Consider the following 13,393-nt stretch of genomic DNA (forward strand, 5'->3'; position numbering starts at 1 on the left):
TCAGTAGATCATAACTAGTTTGTACTTGTTCTTTCATTAGTAACGAGATTTTAGACTTCAGTAGATCATAACTAGTTTGTACTTGTTCTTTCATTAGTAACGAGATTTTAGACTTCAGTAGATCATAACTAGTTTGTACATGTTCTTTCATTAGTAACGAGATTTTAGACTTTAGTAGATCATAACTAGTTTGTACATGTTCTTTCATTTGTAACGAGGTTTTAGACTTCAGTAGATCATAACTAGTTTGTACTTGTTCTTTCATTAGTAACGAGATTTTAGACTTCAGTAGATCATAACTAGTTTGTACTTGTTCTTTCATTAGTAACGAGATTTTAGACTTCAGTAGATCATAACTAGTTTGTACATGTTCTTTCATTAGTAACGAGATTTTAGACTTTAGTAGATCATAACTAGTTTGTACATGTTCTTTCATTAGTAACGAGATTTTAGACTTCGGTAGATCATAACTAGTTTGTACATGTTCTTTCATTAGTAACGAGGTTTTAGACTTCAGTAAATCATAACTAGTTTGTACATGTTCTTTCATTAGTAACGAGATTTTAGACTTTAGTAGATCATAACTAGTTTGTACATGTTCTTTCATTAGTAACGAGGTTTTAGACTTCAGTAAATCATAACTAGTTTGTACATGTTCTTTCATTAGTAACGAGATTTTAGACTTTAGTAGATCATAACTAGTTTGTACATGTTCTTTCATTAGTAACGAGGTTTTAGACTTCAGTAAATCATAACTAGTTTGTACATGTTCTTTCATTAGTAACGAGATTTTAGACTTTAGTAGATCATAACTAGTTTGTACATGTTCTTTCATTAGTAACGAGGTTTTAGACTTCAGTAAATCATAACTAGTTTGTACATGTTCTTTCATTAGTAACGAGATTTTAGACTTTAGTAGATCATAACTAGTTTGTACTTGTTCTTTCATTAGTAACGAGTTCTTTCATTTGTTTTTAGACTTCAGTAGATCATAACTAGTTTGTACATGTTCTTTCATTAGTAACGAGATTTTAGACTTTAGTAGATCATAACTAGTTTGTACATGTTCTTTCATTAGTAACGAGGTTTTAGACTTCAGTAAATCATAACTAGTTTGTACATGTTCTTTCATTAGTAACGAGATTTTAGACTTTAGTAGATCATAACTAGTTTGTACATGTTCTTTCATTAGTAACGAGGTTTTAGACTTCAGTAAATCATAACTAGTTTGTACTTGTTCTTTCATTAGTAACGAGGTTTTAGACTTCAATAGATCATAACTAGTTTGTACTTGTTCTTTCATTAGTAACGAGGTTTTAGACTTCAGTAAATCATAACTAGTTTGTACTTGTTCTTTCATTAGTAACGAGGTTTTAGACTTCAATAGATCATAACTAGTTTGTACTTGTTCTTTCATTAGTAACGAGGTTTTAGACTTCAGTAGATCATAACTAGTTTGTACATGTTCTTTCTTCACCTGAGTATTTTAATATATTTCCTTAAAGTTCTATTTGTGTTTGTAAACACCAGTGTCAAAGCTAATTCTTTATTCTCGTTAGAAACTTCCTTGACTTAATTACTTGTGTACTTTACTCACGACTCTATACTTGAATTAAATACACTTTTATTTGTAACTGGATTTAATGTCGAACTCCAAACTTGTTAGCCTTTACTGTCTCCTGATAAATTTGTAATAAGGATAAATAATGGTATTAAGGATGAGTTTTATATATGTATTATAATTATTAAACGTAGAAATGTAAATTTGTTATAAAGTTTTCTGGAGGGCTACTTGTACAAAATCATCCCTGATTCTTGAATTAATAGACTAGAGTGATCTAAGGGAATAATTATAAACTGTTCGGCACTGTAGGTCAGTTGGAATTATATTTCTATAAATATCGATTTGTTATTGATTTCTTTCAGTTTTCTCGGTGATGATCTGGCACGGGGAGAAGTCATTGTAGAGACTATCAAGGATTCCTTATGGGACTGGTGAGAAGACCGTATGAGATTTAGTTGACTCAAAAGATGATTGAGTTGTTTGATGTCAGAATTTTACGAAATAACACTTACCAATGTGAATACCAAAAAGAGATAAACATTCACGCTTGTATATATATATATATACACCAACACACACTAGAGTATTGCCTATCAAAAATGACGGGGCAAGCATTACCACCCCGACCCCATAGTACACCCAAACGTCACATTTCATACATAATTGAAATAACTAAACATTTTTAGAAAATCAAGTCTAATCAACAGGATTGTAGCAAAAGTTGTCAAGCAGTCAAATGTTAGTAAATTCTTTTGTGATTCAATCACCATTAAGATTTTCATGACATGCTTGTTGGTATTTTTCTTAATAAGTATAAACTAAGTATTAAGTATTTTAACAAACTATGATGTAATTTGATTTTATTGTTCCTGAAAATGTTTCTAAAAGCTTTATTTTACAAAATTGATACTTTAGTTAAGTATGTAGTCCAGCAACAAACTGGTTATTTTATGAGGATAAGATCTGGACTTAGTGGCAGCTATTCAATTCACTGAAGAACGTCTGAACTTTTATTATTTACCTAATAAACTTAACATTTCTTTGAAGATTGTTATAGACTCATTGTTATCTTGAAGTTCATCCCAAAAGACTAATTTCCAGAGGATACAACATGATGAATTAACAAGTATAATCTCTATAATGACCGAATATTCTATCAGTTGCAAGAATAGGGTCTACAGTATATAAAGGTTTTGAATTCCAAACATTTATAAAGCGTATTGCATCCTGTACTGTTTACATAAGACACTCTTTCTGGAATATTTTATTGACTCTTTGGCGAATATATACACAATGGTAGGAACCTAATATAGATTTGTCTGTCCTTAAGCATCCATTCCATTGTTCCAAACACTAAACCTTATTTCGTAATAATAGAGTCTGTTTGCACAATAAAGACGCCTTTGCTGCTAACGTTCTCTACTATACTTTTTGACACTTCACCAATAGGTGGCTTGTTAACGTCATCAGCAAGGTTTCTCACAGTTTCCTTCAATTTACAAGGAAATTAACTTTTAGGTGTATAACATCTTTTTCTCTTTCTTGATCCCTGTCTTCATTTGATGCTAAAGGATTGAGATTCGTTGTATCTGTTCAATTTGTACACCACAATACTTGGCGAACAAGCAAAATCTCTTGTAAATTTTAAACACTTTAGAGTCATGTAAATATTTTAATCGCTTTTCTGTTGTTTTTTTTTTAATTTCACGATGGAGAATCGAAACTGCAACTCCCGTGTTACCAGCCGAGCATCCACTAACCATCGTGGCCATGTCGGGGGATATTTTACTCTGTCCTAAGATGTTAATTCTCTCTATTTGGTATCTTAATAATAATATCTCAAGGTAATAACTGCACTGGATTATTTTTATGAAAACAGCTATCACTTGCATGTCTAGACAAAAAACTTAAGATGTTAAAATCTGAAACTTTTTGCCAGTGATGACTGATGCAAAATTACAGTAAATCGAAAATGTGAATGTTGTACCACTTTGAAATTGAATTAGACAATTTAAACAAGTTTAAATATTATGCTGCTGTAAATTATTTTATGTAAATTGAATACAGAATATATTAAAGGTGTTGATATAAATAAGGATATTAACAATTTCCTATTTCGATTCTACTTCCATCACTTTAAATTAGAATTGTTTGATTTGAACGGTAGAACGACCCAGATCTATAGAAAAAATGTGGTTTTCTGTTAGAAATGTATAGTTCTGTATATTCCTTGAAAGTTAGTATTAAATGATGAACCAAATCTATATTTCGAAACAATAATACAGACAGTCTAATAGGAGTTTAGGTAACCTGTAGCTCCTTATCTTCTTTAATTTCAGACTCGACATGAGGTATTCTCTCCTGGAGGATGTGTTGGTGACTAACAAGGTTGTCAAAATCACTGTTCAAATTTCATCTTACTGCAACTAAAGTTCAGGTATCCATTTCCAAAGTAAGCAAAGTATGGATGTGCTTTACAACAAACTAAATCATTTCATGGCTTTGGATAAAAACAGTAAAGATGGAGAATTCGACCATCTGTTTAAAACAACAACAGAACAACAAAAACCCGATCATAATCTTTCTTTAGTAGATAAGTTTTGATCTCTTTTATTTTGTTTGTTGGTTTTAGCACAAAGCAACACAATCAGTTTTCTGTATTATTTACGACAGAAGGAAGTGTTGCAGTAAAAACTATCATTAGACTTTCATACAAATGCTCTTTATGATTATTACTACTAAACGTATAATTGTATACCAGCCTTTAATTACCAGATCAATATTTATAATATTACATTAACTAGAATGCATTATTAATAACGACAAGTTGAAAATATGGTTCACTAATGATCATCTTCTATGTACGTTCTAATCTGTATATTATTAGGAATGGTACACTGAATATTATGCCTTATGTCAGGTTTCAGTAACCACTTTCACTAGTATCACTGGCCCCAATTTTATTTTGATGGATAAGAACACTCAGATTCAGGACAATGTCTCACCTCCATGAATACTGAGTCTCACTTTAAAACAAACTAACTCTTGATGTTGCATACTCATTCGTAAATACAAAGTTTTGCACACACAAAAAATGTCTTCGTTACAAACACATCAGATTTCACTTGTGTAAACTCTTAAACTTTCTAAATAAATTTAAACATTAATGAAGTTTAAATTTGCAGGTCTTGTAATATTCACAGAGTTAACTACTCATCATTACTAAATGGTATTAAGTATCCAAGACTTTCGTGGATTTTTCCTTTATTTATATTTAACGTTAGTGAGGAAGAGAGAACTTCACAACTAGTTCACCACAACAACTATGATGGTATAGTTCCATGTTGTTGATATATTTAAGTTATTTCAGGTTGTTAATTATGAGTACAGGGATACATCAAGTACTGTACATTATCTAATATTATCCACATTACAATAGATCGACTTTTAAAATGAGAAACGTTCTTTGATTTGTTTTATTTTTACTCCCTTTAAACATTTTAAAACATAAACATTTATTTGATATTGACAGATTTATTTACGTTCTTCTATTTATACTGTTATTTCATAAAACACATTCATAATTAGGACTGGGCCCAGCATGGCCAAGCGTGTTAAGGCGTGCGACTCGTAATCTGAAGGTCGCGAGTTCGCATCCCCGTCGCGCCAAACATGCTCGCCCTTTCAGCCGTGGGGGGCGTTATAATGTGACGGTCAATCCCACTATTCGTTGGTAAAAGAGTAGCCCAAGAGTTGGCGGTGGGTGATGATGACTAGCTGCTTTCCCTCTAGTCTTACACTACTAAATTAAGGAGGGCTAGTACAGATAGCCCTCGAGTAGCTTTGTACGAAATTCAAAAACAAACAATTATCAGCACTGATTTTTATTACTTAGTTTATTTGTAATTAATAGTTCGATTTTTGTATTTAGTACACTTATAATACTTTATTTCTCTTTAAACAGGTTTTTTATTGTCGATGTTATTGTACTCGTGTTTCGTTATCAATATTATTTTTTATAAATATAAAACAAAGTTATAAGGTATATATATTATACGAAAAGTGTTTCATGTATTGATTTTAACTGAATAAAAATCAGACAATATTGAATTATTTTTTTTAAATTGTCTTTTAATCTTCCTCGCAACTTAAGGGTAAACATGACATTTTCTGAAATTCGAATGTTCGACAACTTTTTATTAGTATGCTATCCACCAGTTTACAAATTAGGGGAGACAAAACTAATTCATAAACGCCATATTCTACTTTCACAACAATCGGCAACAGCAAGAATTTCATAACAAACTTCTAAATATTTTCGTATTAAACCCCCAGGGGCTCAGCGGTATGTCTGTGGACCTACAACACTGAAAACCGGGTTTCGATACAGGTGGTGGTGGGCAGAACACAGTTAGCTCATTATGTACGTTTGTGCTTAATTCAAAACAACAACAATCTTCGTATTATTTTCCCAATCATTTCAGGTTTTTAAAGTTACAGTGAATAATTATTTGTTAACAAAATGTTTGCATTTTCCTAATGAATTATTTTACTGTAAATGAAAGACAGTTTTCTATTTGTGAAATGATTAGAACGTTTTTCAGTGATTTTACGCACCTCAGTCATTTTAAGGACCTCAGAAGACACTGTCACTAAATTCCATTAAATACATTTAAATTGTTCGATACATCGCAAAAATATGAGTCGATGGAAGATAAACATAGAACGATTCTAAAATTGTCTCGGTGAATGCGCATTTGAAACACAACAATGAAAAACAACAAAAACTCCTCTTTATAAAGTATTTCGAAACTTTCTCATAGTGTAAGTACTTTGTAGGACAAAAATTGTATGAAGTGAGTTCAGTAGAAAGCTTAATTTATAAAAATTCGTTTAATTAAATTAAAACAAAGAAATATAATTTATTTAAATATCGTTAATTACACAGACTTTAAGAAAGGGGTAAATCAGTTTATTTCGCATAACACAAATAACATACAGTTTAAATCGAAAGAATTTAGTTTTAAGTCAATTAAAAATCAACTTTCACATAATTTTAGTGTACGTATGTGTGTATTTTTTATAGCAAATCCTCATTGGGCTATCTCTTGAGTTCACCAAGGGGAATCGAACTCTTGATTTTAGCGCTGTAAATCCTTACCGCTAGTACAGCGGTAAACAAACTATTTAATTATGACAAAAGCAATAACGTTTATCTTAACTATTCCAAAGAAAGGTTTACAATTGCACTACCTTAATGTTAAATCCTCGCCTTAACATGTGTGTTTACTTTACGATTCCTTTTTGTTACTATAACTTATATATTCAGCAACCGAAGTAGTGAAAATCCGTATAAAATACAAAAAAATCGATTTGTTATAGCAATTTAACAATGGGACCCCATAATGATAAAAAAACCTCAGAAGTAGATAAAAAAGCATGGAATCGGAGGCCCTTTCATGTGCGGGCCCTCGGGCAATTGCTCAGTTTGTCCAGTAGGTAGGCCTGCCTATGCATTGGTTGAATAATTTTCCAGTAACAAGGTATATCAAGAGTAGTTATGATACAAGTACAGTAAAACTGGCATGTTATTAAAGAAACGAAAATCGTTAATAGTGCACGAAGCACACGATTAATTATATTACATTATTTGTTTAGGGTTTGTTTCATTAACCCTAATGTTTAAATTATAATATGTATATATATAACCTAAAAACAAGCCGTGCAGCAATATAATTACTATAATAAGCTCGCTAAGTTAAATTATAGTCTCAAAATGTATCATTAGCTCAGGCCATTTCATTTAACTTCATAAGAATTGAACAATGTAACTGAAAAGTCCAGCACTGTCAGGAACAAATAACATACATTGAATATATTTTAGGAAAATTAATAGTGATAAAATTATGTAAGCAAAATCAAAAGGAAAGACTGCGTTAAAAACAGCTAATCAGTGTTAATTTTCTATAAGTATATATATATATATATAATATCTGTACTATTACTGTCTTGTTTTTACTATACGTACATTTTATATTAAAATCTATTTTGCATTGTTAGTTTAGCACATAGATTGAGCACTAACCTAAATGACTTGATATACTAACTGCTGTGGCACCATACGTTTCTATATCGCTGCAGTAAATGTAAATTAAGATTTGATCGTTTCAAACAAAATTGTCCAAGGTCTGACAATTTGTCCAATAAATTAAGTTGCATACATTCGAAATCAATCTTGTTGATGAAATCGGGTTTCTTTAAATTGTTTCTCTTCAAATTATCATATACTGTTTCTGTGTTATTAAATTTTAATATATTAAATAACACATTTTAAAGATTTTCCTGCCTGAAAAACACCAACTTCAGAGAGTTGTTCTAGACCAGACATGGCCAGGTGGTTAAGGAACTTGACTTGTACTCCGAAGGTCGTGGGTTTGAATCCCCGTTACATCAAACATGCTCACCCTTTCAGCTGTGGGAACGTTATAATTTGATAATTAATCCCACTATTCCTTGGTAAAAGAGTAGCCCAAGAGTTGGTTGTGAGGGGAGATGACTAATTGCCTTCCCTCTGGTCTTAAACTGCAAAATTAGGGACGACTAGCGCAGATAGTCCTCGTGTATTTTCGCGCGAAATTTAAAACAAACTTGTAACTAGGTATAGTTTCGAATTAGAGCACAAATAAAACAAGATAAAGGGAATAATTTCTGCTCAGAATTAAATGATAAAACTGACACAGGAAAATTCTGGACACATCTTAGACGACTGACCAACGACAATTCAGCGGCAAAGAAATATCCTCCACTTGAACACAATAATAAAGAGAAAGTCGAAGCTTTCAAAGACCAACTACAGAACACATTTAAAACACATACTGATCCAGATATGAATACTTATTTTTACATCAAAGTCACAAATTATATACTAAACTATAAAGAACAATTTAAACCAACTTTCCCGACATGTATATTTGAGAAAAACACAAACTACGAAGACACGAACCTAACTAAAAAAATATTCATACATGAACTTCTTAAAGCAATAAAAACACAAAAAGCAAATCGGCAGGTGAAGATGAGATACAAGTCATCCTTATGAAAAGGGCACTTTGAAATTGTTTAACCACCTAAAAACACTTTTTAAATTATCACTATCCTCAGGATACTACCAGTTTCTTGGAAGCATGCTAATATATTAATGTTCCATAAGGAAGGAAATCCAGTAAATAAACCTAATAACTACTGACCAATCAGCCTGTCCAGCTGTGTAGGCAAAATTCTTGAGAGAATAATCAGTAACAGACTCTCCACATTCTTGGAGATAACATCAAAATTACTAGAAGAACAAAATGGATTCAGGAAATTTAGACAAACAACCGACCGCATGTCAGACTAACTGAAGAGATAATAGATAGCTTTAACAAAAAACAATGCACTGTCGCTTGATTTCTTGACGTTGAGAAAGCATTTGATACCATATGACACAATGGTCTACGGTTCTGTATGAATGAAATGGGACTACTGCGTGGAATTATTCGCTGATTATTTATCTTTTTGGAAAATAGAAAATGTAGAGGGAACCTTTTCTGAGTACTTTACTCCAGAAGCTGGTGTACCACAAGGAGGGGTGGTAAGCCCTATACTGTTCATCATGTATGTAAACAATTTGCCATTTAAGGATCCTAATCATGGATTCTCTTCACAGTTCGCTGATGATGTGGCAGTCTGGAAAAGTGCCATAACACCAACAATAGCAGCCACAAAGATACAACCACAACTAAATAGAATAAGCAAATACAGTAAAAAATGTAGAACAAAAATAAATACAGCAAAAACACAACTTGTCTTTACAAAGCTAACAAAATACAAAAAACAAAAACTACAGCCTGAAATATATATGAGTGGAACACTACTTCAGACTGTCACATAGGCAAAGTTTCAAGGTCTAACCTATAACTCAATATTAACATTGATTAATCATGTAAATGAAATAAAAAATAAAGTCGGACGAAGAACCAACTATGTTAGGAGTGTAACTGACAAGAATAGTGGAGCATCAACAGACAATATACTAAAAATCTACAAAACATACATTATACCAGTAATCGGCTATGCAGCTCCAGCATGGATAACTGTAAGTGACAAAAGAATTTAAACCAAACTACAAACAATCCAAACCACACTTCTCACAACAGCATACAGAGTTCCTAGAGCAACATCATCTAAGTTCGTACACAAATATTTAAACATACCAACCATACCAGATAGACTCCTACATAGTGTACAATGACGTATTTTGATAAAAACTGGATGAAAAATTAATTATTATGCGAACTAGGCCTCATACATGATGAAGATGGTCCTAAACACGTCTACCCGATCAACATATATTTTGAACATAAAAATAAATAAATGAAAAAAATATATATATAGAGAGAGAGGGTGAAAAAAAAAAAAAAGGCTACCATCAAACTTGACTGATAGGGCAAAAGAATATCTGTAAATGTATACCAGTACATGGACATTGCACTGAAAAGGGTCGGAGCAATTTAGCCCGCTCTGACCCTAAAGGAACCTGACCCTCCAGAGTATATATATATATGATACCCAAAACCAGAGAGAGAGAGAGTTTCGAATCGATAGAACTAGGTAATTTTCATGAGGAACTTCACTTTTGATAATTACTGAGATGAATCTAATTATAAATCGTAATATAAAGTAAACATCCAAATTTTTAGATGAAGCTCATGCATCCTGTGCCCTTTGGTAGCGACGCCCTGGGTGTTTAAAGTGAAATCTCGTATTGGGTCGTAAAAAGTAGTGTAGTTACAATTATTAACATTCTAATTGTTACTAGTATTAAATCCATTACTAAGTTAGCAAGCAAGCTTCTACTGCCTGGGCGTTATTTACCATAAAGTTTCTAAATATATAATTAAAGATAACGCTTGATATTATACTTTTGTTTCTTATAAATGCAAGCACATTGTTTTTGTGGTTTTTTAAATTTCGCTACACGAGGGATATCTGCGCCAGCCGTCCATAATTTAGTAATATAAAACTAGAGGGAAAGCAACTAGTCATTACCACCCAACGTCAACTCTTGGGCTACTCTTTTACCAATGAATAGTGAGATTGACCGTCAAATATGACGGTTATAATAATAACGTATTCACGGTGTGACGGAGGTTCAAACCCTCGACCCTCCAGTTTCTTAACCTCCTGGCCGTGCCAGGCCTTATTGAAGAGAATGAATAAATATAGTTATGAATACTTATATATTTATATTAAAAGTTACACAGTGTGCGTATGAAACACGATTGGTATCATCATAATTGTGTTTATTTGTAAATTGAGCACAAAGCTACACAATAAGCCAACTGTGCTCTGCCCACCACTGGTACCGAAACATGGTTGCTAGCATGGTAAGTCCGCAAATATAATGCTATGCTGGGGGAGGGGCGTTATCTTTATAGTTCTTCAAAAGTATCAGGTGGGCATTTACTGAGCTACACATAGTCAAGTATCATACCAAAATCATAATTTTTCCACTTAAGTAATTGTCTAAGCAGTATCTACTCATATATTTGTTTTCAATTGTCCCCCCATTAGGGACTTACAACGCAAAAATCTGGTGTTCGATTTCCCGTATTGAGCAGAGCGTAGATAGTCTGATACGCAGTTTTGTGCTAAAACAAACACTAAATATCGTTTTCATCTTCAGACTTCATTGTGAACAATTTTAGAGAGAAAGAAAGCTACCATTTAATTTAGATACAATTCCAGTGTTGTATAACAATCTCATTACTCTCTGTATTGATAACTATAACACATGAAGGGTTCGACAAGTTAATAGAGCAACTAATATACTGCTCAAAAAATTAAAGGAACAGGTACATATTTCAGTATATTTTTGTCATAACTAAATTTATGTATGAAAAACATATCCGTTCGTCTACAAGTGTATGTTTTACGCTTGCGACTGACGTTTGAAGCAACTCAAACGAAACTCACCTCACTCAAAGAGAATACAACTCAAGGTACCCGATATAAGGCTGTTACGTGAAACCATGCATTTCTCATCAATTTTTGAAACAAACACCAACATAGATCTTTTGCAGCTCGTCTTGTCAGTATGTATGTATGTACCCAAGCAGTCAGGCGCCATCCGACAGAGAGCGAGGTGGTCAGGACGGTCCAAATGCTGGAGGATGGCTGGACCCAAAAAAAGGTGGCACAGCGCATCGGTGTGTCACCAAGCGTTATCAATCGACTTTGGCGACGCTACCAGGAGACGAGGTCAAAGCTGTCATCGTTGCCAACAGCCAGAGAGGACCGCTACATTGCGATTACCGCTCTGCGGGACAGGTTAGCTACGGTTTGGTCAGTGCAAAATGACCTTCAGCATTTCACTGGAAGCTGTTTGTCGAACCAAACGGTTCACAATCGTCTGCATGAAGGACGTCTAAGAGTCGGACGGTCTGCAAGAGGTGTTATTCTGACAGCACGACACCGTGCAGCCAGACTGGAGTTTGCTCGCCAGCACCAGGACTAGGAACTTCGTCAATGAGCCATCGTGCTGTGGACAGACAAGAGCAGATTCACTGCGTCTTGTGATGATGGACGTGAGAGAGTGTGGAGATGCCAAGGAGCGCGATTTTCCGCCAGTAACTATGTGGAATTCGACGCTTATGGAGGAGGTTCCGTAATGGTCTGGGTAGGCATATGCTTGGGTGGCCGCAATGATTAATTCACACTCGGCAGGGTTTCATTTTCATGCAGGTTAACGCGCGCGCGAGCCCATATCGCCAGACTGTCTATGGACTTCCTTGACGAGGAAGGATTAGAGACTTTTGAGTAACCCGCCAGATCTCCAGATTTAAATCCGATTGAACATTGTTGGGATATGTTGTCAAGGCGTGTTAGTGAACACCAGCACTTTCCTCAGAATGTACAGGAACTCCAACAAATCCTGGTAGACGAATTGGCTGCCATACCCCAAGATAGACTGATTCGAAGTGTGCCAAATCGGTGTCAGGAGTGTGCCACTGCCCATAGAAGTCACACTAGATTTTGAATGTTTCAAACATTTCTTGAACAAACGCATGTAGACTATTTGAAGTACTGTTTCATGTGGGATATCGGTTTTAGTGATATTGGTCATTTAAAAAAAAATATTTCTACATGTGTTACCATTCATCACACATTAAAAAAATTATACAGATGGAACTGAAATGAGGCAAATTACCTAAAAAAATAAAAATACTTTCACACTTGAAACACGAAGATAAATTATATAAGAAAACCTATTTGTTCCTATAATTTTGCCTTTAATTTTAACGAATAGTGGGATTGACCGTCACATTATAACACCCTCACGGCTGGGAAGGCGAGCATGTTTGGTGCGACCGGGATTCGAACCCGCGACCCTCGGAGTAGGAGTCGAACGCCTTAACATACTTGTTCATGCCGGGCCTTGTCAAGCATTAGAATCATGATAGTGTTTTTGTCTCTAAACTTTTATTTACGACAAATAAGTAAAAACTTCTTTAGGTCTCATGGTTCTCTAGAAAACACCATTACCATTTCTATAACCATTCCAATCCTTTAAAGCCTAGCATGGCCAAGTGGTTAGGGCGCTTGACTCATAATCTGAGAGTCGCAAGTTCGAATCTCTATCACAACAAATAAGCTTATCCTTTCAACCGTGGAGGCGTTATAAAGTAATGATCAATCCCACTATTCGTTGGTAAAAGAGTAGCCCAAGAGTTGGCGGAGGGTGGTGATGACTAACTGCCGTCCCTCTAGTCTTACACTGCTAAATTAGGG

This window comes from Tachypleus tridentatus, chromosome 12, assembly GCF_004210375.1.
Source record: "Tachypleus tridentatus isolate NWPU-2018 chromosome 12, ASM421037v1, whole genome shotgun sequence".
Classification (NCBI taxonomy): domain Eukaryota; kingdom Metazoa; phylum Arthropoda; class Merostomata; order Xiphosura; family Limulidae; genus Tachypleus; species Tachypleus tridentatus.